This window comes from Triturus cristatus, chromosome 6 (assembly GCF_964204655.1).
Source record: "Triturus cristatus chromosome 6, aTriCri1.1, whole genome shotgun sequence".
NCBI lineage: Eukaryota > Metazoa > Chordata > Amphibia > Caudata > Salamandridae > Triturus > Triturus cristatus.
Window position 1 is genome coordinate 554,745,910 of NC_140589.1, and position 13,706 is coordinate 554,759,615.

The window sequence follows — 13,706 nt, forward strand, 5'->3', positions numbered from 1 at the left end:
CAACGCCTCTCACAACTCTTGTCTTGTGATAATCAGAGGCGGCAGTAAATGTTGGCGGTAGCAAATTCGCAACATAGCATGTGCCCGAGAAATCAGGGAGCAACCATGTATATGCTCGATCATTGCAGACAAAGTATGTACCCTTGGCAGCCAAAAACGCAGGGGAAAACTGTGATGGAAAAGTGTATGTTTCAGTACAGTTACTCTTCCCCAGTTGAGCTCTTGGATTCTGACCATTACCTTGTAGACCGAACCGACCTATGTGGGGTACGACCCAAATCGGAGATGAACTTTTGCGCTGTTTTTCACCCAAACTGATGCTATACCCAGTCGCGTTCCAACCTACATAAGCTCGCAACTCGTCCTTGGGAATAGATGTATATGCATCGATATCTCTACTCATATCTGCAACTCCTTTCATCAAGGCTTTATTATTCGAGTTAGGTCTAATGGAACGCGGTGGTCGCTGGGAGTAGGTTTCAAGCGCAAAAAGAAACATGGTCTGGAATGCCCATGATGAACCATTATAGCTGAATGGCAGTACTAGATATGGGATGCCCTTATTAATGGTGTGCGGCATCAAACCACACACCCAGCAGTTCGTTGTATTTATAACTAGTTGGTGCTGGTGCAGGAGTTGAATGAATGAATTGTTTACAAATTCAGCACGTCTAGCTTGTTCGTGTTCTGGCAGAGGGTGGAAAGAGTGTTGGGAAACAGTAGGAAGAGGTGTGGGCTGTACAGTGGGTGCAAATGACACTTGGAAAGATAATAATACGCAACCTACAGAAAACATCATTAGGCTAGAGAGTACAAACAGACATAATACTACAAAACATTTGTTATTCATTATTTTACATATTCTGCTCTTGAAATTAATTTCCTCGGTGGGCTTTTTCATCCTGAAAAACTCCATCCTCTAATCGTGCTGCTCGCGGCGGATGAGTATCTTCTGCTAAGGAGTACACCTGTCAGTTCAGGGAACGCCCTAGACCAACCAGAACCATTGACCTAACGTCTTCGGCTTGTACCCCAAAGTCTTGGCACCGCGACCCTGCAGCTGAACCCGGATGGTGGTTCGAAAAACGAAAAGTCAAAAAGTTTCTCAGATGAGAGCTGCACTTTTGAAAATATCAAAGGAAAAATAATTTGTATTTGTCCATAGTTCTTGGCCTCAAATTATACCTATTTCTGCCAGACACTGTCTGGTCTTGAAACAAGAGTTCAGGCTCTGTGGTATTCAGTTGAATTGATGACGATATAGCTTCTTGCAGAATGTCGTCACTTTCTCGCTCTGTATTTGTCCCCTTTACACGTGCATCGCTAAATGGCACAAAACGAGGGACAGTGTCAGTTTCAGAATCAGCGATACCCTCCTGGACCCACCGGTCATATGGTAGAGGCAAAGGGATCCTTTTGCAGTGAGCGCCGTGTATCCAATTCTTTTTCCCTTTCACTCGAACCGCTGATCTTGTTGATAGCAGTACTAGGTAGGGGCCGATCCAACGGGGCTCATCATTCTTTACACGTTGAAAATTTTTAACTAAGACCCACGTTCCAGGATTAATAGGGTGTCCTGGAGTTTCAGAGGCCTGGGGCAGAGTATCGTGAACCTGTTGGTGTAAGACACGCAATTTAGCCGTCAATTCATACAGGTAATCAAGCAGTACTGGATATTCAATTTCACTGAACTTTGTCGGTCTTGGCACTCCCCATACATTGGCCGGACAGCCAAACACTATCTCATAGGGACTAAGTCCCACTCGCGAATGTACAGTCATTCTTGTTGACAGGAGTGCTAAGGGCAGAGCGTCAGGCCATTTAAGGCCGGAGCTTGCCTGAATTTTGGCCAATTTAAGCTTCAAGGTGCCATTGTAGCACTCTACTAATCCAGCTGATTGGGGGTGATTTGCAGCGTGAAACTTTTGCTTAATGCCTAGTCCCTCACACACATTCTTCATCACTCGGCCTACAAATTCACTCCCATTATCACTCCATACCATCCTTGGCATTCCGAACCTAGGAAAAAAATCTTTAACTAGGGCTTTAGCTGTGGATAAGGCAGTATTGTCTTTTAGGGGATATGCTTCTATCCATTTTGAAAAGGCACAAACAACAACCAGTACATATTTCAAATTGTTGCACCTTTCCATGTGGATGAAGTCTAGTTGCAGAACTTCAAAAGGATATGATGGAGGCGCAAAATGACCAGGTGGAGTTGGGGTTCCCCTACCAGGATTGTATTTCAGACATACCATGCAGTTTTTGACTACATTCTCTGCACATTTAGGGATTCCAGCATTCTGCCATACTGGAGCCAACAACTTACAAATTCCTTTCACACTGATATGTGCCATTCCATGTGCCATCGTAACCACTGGAAGCACATATGCATCAGGTAACAACCATCGCCGGTGTTCTGACAAATCAATCCAACAACCGTTTTCATCCAATTTACCCTTACTTTCTCTCCACATACTCAATTCTTTCTCTGTGGCTTCAGCTTGAAGGGACTTCACACTCTCTATCGTGTCTTCACACATTCCAACATCACCAACCCATCTTGCGGGGCCTGTAACATACATTCGGGTTGTCACATCTTTTGCTGTTCCTTTCGCGATCTCGTCAGCAAATGCATTACCACGCCCAACATCATCGGTAACCTTCTTGTGTGAGCTGCACTTCACAATCGCAACTTGTAATGGCAAGGTCAGCGACTCAAGGAGATCATTCACTAACTCACCATTCTGAATCTTAGCTCCATGCGAAGTCAGGAAACCACGTTCTTTCCACAAATGGCCAAAACTATAGGCCACACCAAACGCGTACTGACTGTCAGTATATATGTTCACTTTCATTCCTTTCGACAACACGCATGCTCTTGTGAGTGCAAATAATTCTGCTGCTTGAGCCGAATTATGTGGTATGCGTGCAGTTTCAACAATCGTGTGCAGAGTCGTGACAGCATACGCAGCAGTCGTATCACCATTCGGAAGCTTGAAGCATGAACCATCCACCCACAAGGTACCATCACATTCAACCAGGGGAGTATCTTTAAGATCCACTCTCCCTTTTGTTTCTTCTTCTGTTCTGAACAGACAATCATGCTGTTCAAACTCATCTGTGTCTGCTGAAATTGGAAGTAATGTGGCTGGATTCAACGTATTGCACCTCTTTATGTGTACATGACTCGCTAGCAGCGTCAACTCGTAACTTGACAATCGAGCATTAGTTAAATGCTGTGTCTTGGTCCTATTTAACAATGTGTCCACTACATGAGGAACCATTACAATCAATGTGTTATTCATCACTAGTCCAGCAGACTGTCGAATAGACGCAGCTGCTGCCGCTGCAGCTCTTAAACAACTTGGCAATGCCCTCGCTACAGGGTCCAAAGTCGATGAAAAATACGCGCATCGGCGCGGTCTATCTCCAAAAGGCTGTGTCAGTACTGATAATGCACAACCGTCTCTTTCATAAACATACAGGGTAAAAGGCTTACTATAGTCGGGGGTACCCAACACAGGAGCTGAACATAATGCTTCTCGTAATTCCACAAAACTTTTCTGACACTCTTCAGACCATGGGACAGGATTTGGTATATCTTTATATGTTAATGCAAGCAATGGTTTTGCCAATAAAGAAAAACTCAGGATCCAGTGCCTGCAATATGAAGTGATGCCCAGGAAAGCACACACTTCTCTCTTTGTCTTTGGCACGCTTAATTGTGCAATGGCTTGGATTCTTTCTGGGGTCAGCTTCCTTCCCTCCTTCGAGAAGAGATGACCTAAATAGGTCACCTCTTGTCGACAATATTGTTGCTTAGAGAGAGACACTTTGTGATGGAAGGTAGACAAATTACGCAACAATGATGATGTAGCTTGTTTACAAATCTCCTCAGTATCTGCGGCGATTAGTAAATCGTCAACATACTGGATAAGGGTAGCACCTTTAGGTAAAACAAGGGCATCAATCTGTGCTTTTAAAGCCTGACTGTATATTGATGGGCTTTCACAGTAGCCCTGTGGAGCACGTTTAAAACGGAAGCTTCGACCTCCTAAACAAAAGCCAAAAATATCTCTGCTCTCCTCTGCAATCGGGATACTAAAGAAAGCATTCTTCAAATCAATTACTGAGAACCAAGCAGCGGAAGCTGGGATCATAGTCAACAAGGCGGTTATATCAGGGACCACTGGAAACAGTGGCACAACAACCTTATTGACCTCTCTAAGATCGATCACAAATCTGTAAACAGGTGGCTGTGAAGGGTCAGTACGTTTCAAAACAGGCAGAACCGGACTATTGCAAACGTTGCCTCTTGTCTCTTCAATGACATCCTTCTCAATTAAATCATAGATAATTGCTAACAACGCTTTTTTACCTTCCTTAGAGATCTTGTACTGGGGAATGCGGGGCAATTTAACATTGGCTTTTAAAGTGACAACGTAAGGCGGTATTTCCAAAAGGCCCACATCGTTAGGGCCAGTGGCCCAAAGGGCATCAGGAAGAGACGTCAATTCGGCTGGCAATTCATTCTTTGACAAATACATGGGAGAAATCACTTCCTTACCCAGCGTAAGTTGTACTCCTGAGGGAGAACAATATAATGTTGCATGTAATCTCTTCAACAGGTCTAATCCTAACAAGTTTTCATTACATCCTGTCGTTAGGATGAGGGGTGCTTTCAGCTCACAAGGTCCAACAGAAAGGGCCATAGGACTTGAGATCGGATTCCTAACCGGGGCGCCAGAAAAACCTACGGAAACATTCATTTCGCCAGACAAAGGCGCGCCAGGGAGTTTGGAGCGCATAATAGAACTCTTTGCAGCACCAGTGTCCAGCAGAAAGGGCTCTGTTATACCCGCTGTAGTCACCTTAACATACGGTCCGATCTGGTCCACTGGCACTGCAACAACTCCCTCTCTCTGTCTACGGCTGTCCTAGTAATCATCCCCTTCCGCATTATCAACTTCTGCATAGTAGTCATTATTATAGTACTGTGCTGTCTTGCCAGTCGCATTGGCTTGCTGATCAAAACTATTCATCGTATTTTGAGGCGGAAGAGGACGCGCGTTCTGGGGAACATTTCCACGCCCTCTACCTCTTGGGGCTTGCTGGCCACCTCTACCTCTTGTGCCATAAGCATTATTCGTGCGTTGTAACAATCTGAGACAATTATTTTTAAAGTGACCCTCCTCCTTGCAATACGAACATTGATTGGGACCGATAGGGACACGTGGTTGATAATACCCATACATTTGCTGATTATTCTGAAACTGTTGGGGTTGCTGATAGATACCCTGTGTTTGCCTATAATTATTCTGACCTGCACGTGGCGGATAAGCCTGCTGTAAAAGAACCTTCGTTTTCAACTCTTTTGTTTTCTTATCTGTTCTATCCTTCTCATCTTTATCCCTATTTTCATAATACTGTGCAGTAGCCAGTATTTGTGCTGAAGAGGAAACTGCCCAAGAACCCTCCGAATCTTTTAATTTCTTACACAACTCTGGAAGCAAATTATGCACAAATTTATCGACAAATAACCGTTGGCCACCTTCTGTGCTCATGTCCTGACCACTGTGGTCGACAAATGTTTCTTCAAACCTAGTGAAGAAATCGGACACTGTTTCATCTTTCTTCTGTTTGCACGCGGATAATTTATCCCAATTTACACGTATCGCGGGCATTAAAGTTTTCATATAATTAATTATTCCACCAGGGAGTTCTGCTACCACAGGATCAGGCTTGGCACCACCGACCTGTCCATTGTCCACATTAATGATATTAGCTCATGTGTCACCTAATTCTGCAGCATGATCTGCATTGCGAATCAATCCCCACAAAGGCTGCGGAACAACATTTCCGAACAACATATCTATGTCTGCCAGGTTCATGACACACGATTCTGCAGTCTGTGATAACTACTTATAATACTGCAGGATTATTACGGGGGTCAGGCAATGTCTGTTTAAGGGCTAAAACTTCAGATCGTTTCCAGGGAACATGTACCCAAACACGCTGAAAATGTGCCAGAACAGGTGGATTAGCATTCGCATTACCAGGTCTCCAAACTGGAGGAACCTCACGCATCGGATATTGTCGGGCTTTTACTTGTTTCCCTTCAGGGAATTCCTGTCCAAACAACGATTGCTGACAATCCCCATTCCTGAAAGACAGCAGTGTCGCAACTGCTTTCTCAACATCAGAACCCACAATCGTACCTTTTCCAAATTCAAATCGCACTTGACACAACTCTTGCGGACTGGAGTCTACATCATTATCTTCCAATTCCTCACATAGAATTTCACACATTTTCTCAAAAACGTACCGCTGTTGTGGCGCTTCCCACTTATGAAAAACATTAACAACAGACTCTACATCATATCTAGAAGCATAAACAATCCATCTACGTGCCATGCGGTCCAGTTCTTCTTTCTCCCTAGGACCAGGTATTTGACTGCGTAACTGCTTACGCTGTGGACCAGGGGTTGTAGTAGACGACCCGAAGAGGGGTGCTATAAGGCTAGTGACTGCACTAGCTATTCGCTGTCGTGCAGAAAGAGAAGTCGAGGCAAGAAAAACGGGTGCAGATACAGATACAGGGGTAGCAGTAGGTAGGGCACCAAGAGAGGCAGCTGATGTGCTTGGAAAAGTCGCAAGGGGCGCAGAAGTGGTGGGTAGCAAAATCGGCGGCCCTTGGGAAGGCTGTGCTACCGGGACAGGAGCTGGCTGGGGAGGAGCTGGCGGCTGCGGGAAAGCTTGCTGCACATTAGCTGGAGGCTGCACATTGACGGGCTGTTGAGGCGCTGTAGCATTTTGCGCATAAGGGGGTGGCGAAGTTAGCAAATGGGACATTAGGGAATCTTTCTCCTTCTCTTTTGACTCTTCTTGTTGACGGGGTGGCAACACTGGGTAACATTTATCAATGACTAGTTTGCGTTGCCTATGCAACTGCTCATCCATTCGGTCCTCTTCATTATCCTTGAACTGCAAAGCTACTTGCATGATCGACATACCTCTCTCTCTTTTATGTTTCTTTGCTAATTTAATTTCTTTTTGTTTGGCTTCCTTTCGCCATAGGCGGAAGGAATCAAACATTGCCGGCCGGGCTTTCTTCTTGAACAATTTAACTTCTAAATTATCTAGAATCTCTGTGTCGATACTACCATTTTGGGGCCATTTTAAAACACCATCCTTTCTAGTGTATTGGACCCATACTTCACTATACGTAATGGGGCCCACGCCATGTTTCACATAAAGCTCATAAGTTGGAGTTCCAATTGGAGGAACCGGACACGAATCCTCCAATCGGGAGTCCCTTTTACAACCAAAACAAAACAAACTTCCAAATATACTAGAACCAGGCATCTTTGCTCACTAGTCTAGTTTCAAACTTCAAAGGATTATCGAATACGATAGTCTCGTGAATACACGAGTCCTCTGGCTTTGGCACTTGCAAGACCCAAATCAAAGCGATCCCGAAGGATACCAAAATCCCGAAGGATACCAAACAAACTGGGAGACGCTCCACTTATACTTAACTGAGGTATCGATGACTTCACCAGAAGACTCTCTCAATTGTTTCGCTCTACCAAATCGTCAAGGGTCCAAAACAGGGCGATTAATCAGGGCAGCAGTCCTTAGTAGCCGTCGGGACGCGGAGAACCTCGCAGAAAAGACTTTCGGACCACGTCGACATGCAGGGGTCGATGAAGTGGCGGCCTTCCTCCAGAATTTCCACACGAAGCTCCTCACGAACCTCTGGCTTGGACCAGTACCGCTGAAATCGCCCCGAGTTGGGCGCCAACTGAAATACCGGGTTTTTAGAACCCAGCGGTGCAGGGGAACACACCCTAAGACTTCGGATTCTTCCTGTTTCAGACCCACAGAAACACAGAGTCTTCTAGGTGAATTCAAAGAACGTCTTTATTGGCTGCAGACCAATCACAGATATCCGAGAAGTACAACACAATGTATGTTCTCAGGAGACTGCTCCCGTTACAAAACCAGTCTTCTCCTTATATTCAAAATATCATGCTTCAGGCACACATTCCTCGTTTTACGATATGGTCATTCATATGTATTCATTACAAACGAAAAGGCAGAGTCATGATGACCATCCCACATTTCAGTTCAACCAGCCCACAATTATTTACCCAGCAAGGCTTAGATCCCTCATCAGATATCAGCAGACCCCAATAAACACGGGTACCTCCTGCTCGTAAAACAAGCCATAAAGTAGGAAACAGAGTCAGGTGTGAAAACAGCTTAGTCAGGGATCGTGTGCGAACAGGGGCTTTATGATGGGTCGAGCCCTGATGCAAATCACATTAGGCCGCGAGAGAGGAACCGGCCGGACAGGATTGACCTCGGGCAGCGGAGTCGGCTTGCACAGGTCAGAGAGAAGTCACCGAAGGTGTACGTGTCCTTTAAGCCTAGGCATGGCCTTAGTGCGCAGCCTATGTGAGGGCAACCACAAAAATGGCTACTACTGTAAAATGTAACCCATGGATAGTATCGTATACACGGTGAATGCATCCGTGGAACATGATGAAAACACTCATACATACCGCGTTGCTCATTTGCGGTTTGCTGATACCAAACTTGGCATTGTGGGACCATGCCACCTACATGGTTCCGATTTTTACAGTACCACAGTACACGTATGTGTACAGGTATGTGTAGGCACTGGTAGTACACATACGTGTACAAATGGTGCGTATACGTACGTGTACACGTACGTGTACGCACAAGTTGTACACATATGTGTACTACCAGTGCCTACATGTACGTGTACGCACCAGTTGTACTCGTACGTGTAGGCACTGGTAGTGTACAGGTACGTGTAGGCACTGGTAGTACACATACGAGTACGCACTGGTAGTACCAGTGCCTACACGTACGTGTACTACCAGTGCCTACATGTACCTGTACACATACGTGTACACACCATTTGTACTCGTAGTACACTGGTAGTACACGTACATGTACAACTGCTGCGTACACATACGTGTACAGGTACGTGTAGGCACTGGTAGTACACATACGAGTACGCACCAGTTGTACACGTACGTGTACTACCAGTGCCTACACGTACCTGTACACGTACGTGTACGCACCAGTTGTACTCGTACGTGTAGGCACTTGTAGTACACGTACATGTAGGCACTGGCAGTACACATACTTGTACTACCAGTGCCTACACATATGTGTACTACCAGTGCCTACACGTACCTGTACACATACGTGTACGCACCAGTTGTACATGTACTTGTACTACCAGTGCCTACACGTACCTGTGTACGTACGTGTACACACTAGTTGTACATGTACGTGTACTACCAGTGCCTACACGTACGGGTACGCATTTCACATGCTTACAATGGTGATACAGCCATACACATTCCAGGAATGGAGGGCTACGAGTCACACATGGATGTCCATCAAGTACTTGTCATTGCATACTTTCATGTGCAGGCCCTAGGTGTGTTAGCCAGTGATCTTGCACAGGTCCTTCCATCTCGTTGCACAATTGATGTGTTCTGACCTGTGGACACATGTCATGTGTGATGTGGCACACATCACCTTGACACGTGCCACATGTGTGTCTGTAGTCCATCTGTGTCATGCATAGCAGCAGTGGGTGGCACAGTCATCAACACCCGCACCTGTCTCCTGATGTCAGGGACAGGGACACTTTATGAACTGACCTGTCACGATCAGCGTGTCCCTTTGGGACTATGTCAGCTGTGTGTCATGTGTTCACATGAGCTTCATGTCAGTGTCCCGTCAATGGCATCTGCTGTTGGTGCATCCAACAGGGGTCTGTGTGGAGATGGGCATGTAACACATCTACGCACACCATGCCACATGTGGATTCCCAAGGCTCTAGGGTCTGTGTGCATGGGACATTATATATTTTCAGTCATACATGTGTTTGTTGTCTCAATGGCTGTGTCTTTGTGTTGTCACGTGTACCCCTTCATCGCACTGTGTTTGACATGTACATTTGACATTCCATGTGACCTGTGCATGTGCCTTGCAGTCAGCTGTCTGGATGAGATGACATCCTTCAAATGCAGCTATGTGGTTGTGTGTCACTCCGGTGATATCTGTGGCTCTTCACTCAGACTGGCCCCCGAATCTTTTCAGGGCATGTCATGTAGACTTGACAATCAACAGGTGTATCATGCATTTTGTAGGAGTGCCAGCAAGCTGCAATCTGTGTCCTAGATGTATTGCACCCACCCGACTCCATAGTTAACTGATGTGTATTAGCAGTGTAGCATGTGCTATGTTCATTGACATTGATGTTTGCCGACTCTCAATCTTCATTCCTCAAAACTATGTTTTGCAGGGCACCACCTGTCCCAAGAATAATGCCAGACTTGGGTGCCATGATGGAACGTGCCTGCATCCGCCGTTACAGATTCACTCAACAGTTGATCGAGGACCTGACAAACAGGCTGGCACCACACCTCCAACCGCAACACAGGTATCCTACTGCGCTGACCCCCAAGATGGAGGTGATGGCAGCCTTACTTTTTTTGCATCCGGTACGTTTCAATTGACCATAGCTGATGTGGGTGAGATGTCCCAGACTATGTTTAGCTATGTCCTGCGTGATGTTCTAGCAGCCATGTTGGAGCACCTTAATGAATTCATCAAATTTCCGACTCCAGAGGGGTTGAGGGATGTCAAGGGGGATTTCTATGCCCTGGGTGGGATGCCCCATGTAATTGGGTCCATTGATGGTACACATGTGGCTTTTGGCACCACCACAGGCACAGGAACAAGCCTATCGCAACCGCAAACATTACCACTCGATAAATGCCCTTGTGGTATGTCTTGCTAACATGCTGATTTCCCATGTCTGTGCACGTTTTCCAGGATCAGCACACAATGCCTACATCATGAGGCGTAGCAGGGTGCCACAAATGATGCTGCGGCTGCACAACGAATGAGCATGTCTTGTTGGTGGGTATAGTCTTTTTGTCTCTTACGGCATCTCGTGACCCACTTATTTACATGATGTTTCCATGTAGGGGACTCTGGCTATCCCAACATGCCATGGCTGATGACACCTCTCCGCAACCAAGAACAGCTGCAGATCACCGGTACAACGATGCACACGGCCAGAGCAGGCGAGTGATTGAGAGGACGTTTGGACTCCTGAAGAGCCGATTCCGGTGCCTGGACAAGACAGGCGGGTCCCTCCCTTATGCCCTGGAGAAGGTCTGCAAAATCTTCACTGTGTGCTGCATGCTGCACAACATGGCAGTTGAGAAGGCAGTGCCACTCATCCTGGATCCGGATGAGCAGGAACATCCACCCGTGGAGGATCAAGGGCTTGGTCACGAGGCTAGTGATGATGAGGAGGAGGGGGATGATATCTGGAGTCAGCTCATACGCAACTTCTTCTCATAATGGTGAGTCACTGGCTATGAGTGTGCAAGCTTGTAGCGTTGAGTGGTATGTGTTGCAATGTGTGTGTCCAGCTGACTGAATGCACAGTGACTTGGATGTGTGTTCTGATGTGTCACTCGAGTGATGATGTCATGCAACACAGTTTTGCCGAGAGACTTGATTGGCAATTTACATGTGTCCAACATTGTTGCTGTTTTGTACACTTCCATGTGTGCGTTGAGAATCTATTTTTGGTGACTTCTCATGTGTCTGTCATTCCCAGGTATTTGGCACTTGTTGTCTGGTCATGTCATCGTTGTCCTCCTGCTATTCCTCGTGTGGATTGCAACGTGGGCTGAATCAGCGTTCCATGCACGGACATGTGGAAATGTCAGTTTGGGTAAGTATTGCAGCAAGGCTTTTTTGTGGTGATACAGGTTGGGAATGTGTGGTGACTGCTTCTGTGCTTTTTGTGGTACCATGGAGCATATGACATGTAGCATCACTCCCATGACATGATAGTCAGCCTTCTTGACAGTCATCTGTTGTGGAATATGGCGTCTGATGAAGGCTTCAATGTGTGTGTACCTTGGTTCTGAAACATTGCAGATGCTACGGGTGGACATAGTGGGGGACATCACAACAACATGCTCTATGGGGAATTGCAGCCTCTCAGTGTGCAGCAGGATGTGTTTGGCTCATCCCTTTACCTTGTGTGCCAGTTCATTGGGATTGACATCATCCGTGTTGTGAAGGGGGTTTCCAGCGTTTGTCCCACATGTTCTGTCAACTGACCTGTGAGTGTGTATGTGGAATAAAGGTGTTCAGCACAATCCAAAGTGCCTCATCTCGGTCACTGCAGATCTCTTACCAGTTTGCATGCGTCATCTATGAGTGAATTGACAAAGATTGAGCATATGAGTGTATGTGTACTTTGGCAACATGCATGCAGTGCTTCATGGCTAATGATCTCTATTGTGCATGATGGGCCTGGTTGTGTATGTATTTGTGCAGGTTGCTGCCCACAACGTGATGTGAATGCCTGCTGATTGTGTGTCTCCTTTGCGCATCTCCGCATTTTGTTGCCTGACACAGTGGCTGTCATTTATGGTGATTGATCATACACTTTCTGGGAGTGACCCATGAGTGAGCTGACACTCCTTCCTTGACATACACCTGTTGCACTGTGCCTTGCAGACCTCCTTGTCTTTGTGTGTTGATTTTTGCATGATTTCTAACCCCTTCCGCCTGCTGCTGCCTCACCTACAGCCCACCACTCTGAGTGCCCTGATTCTGCAACCCCCACGCCTCAGAAATGCTCAGCCCTTCCCCCTCCACCCATTTGTTATGCAGCCAGCAGCTTGTCTGTGCCACTGTAGCCCCAGCGCCGTGCCAAAGGCCGGACCGTCTGCGCCTGCAACATGCACAGTGCACGACCTTCTAGTCTTTGCATGACCCACATCACACAACAGGCTCATGCTGCAGCCACTCTCCAGGCAATTTCCTTGTGACAACCATCCTCCTGCCATCAGGCAACCCCTAGGCACAGACACGACACATTTGCATGCTGAGTGTGCTACTCCAACTGCCTACACAGCACTGCCCAGCCTACCAGACCCTGTCATTCCAACCAGGTTATGTGCCTCCTACTCCATACCCGCTCCATCCACCAGCACGACATTGGACTCTGTTACCTCCTCAACACTACAGCCCCACACATCACCTTCATGACAGTAACCTGGACAAAAGCATCCTCAGCACATTACGTCTTCATTGCCATCTCAGACGGATCCAAGATCACCCGCAGGGATGCCAACACCACTCCCGGGGGCTGAATTGGTAATTATTGACAAGTACACCCTCAGAGTCACAAGTCCGGGTTCGCAGTAACTCCCTAGCAACCCTCGGAGTATCACTCATCTACAGATCTGCAGGCCTACTTCCACAATTCCGCTAAGCCATCACCACATACATCTGCACGCAGGCCCTCACCTCCACAGGCTACATGTGGCTGGGTGCCAGTAACTTCTTGCTGGAGGGGACACACACCACCATCCATCAACATTTGAATCCACGTCTCCAACAAGCAACACAGTGCCACTCACCCCGCTACCGATCCCTCAAAGATGCCGGATGTAAGTCGCCACAGACAAGCTGTGTGGGACACTCAAAACAACACCACCGCCACACCCTGCAAACTCACACACTGGATCAGCAACAGATCCATCAATCTTGCCACATTGACTGACTTTCCTGTGAAGCACAACAACAGTTAAAGCACCTGGGACAAGGCAGACGTA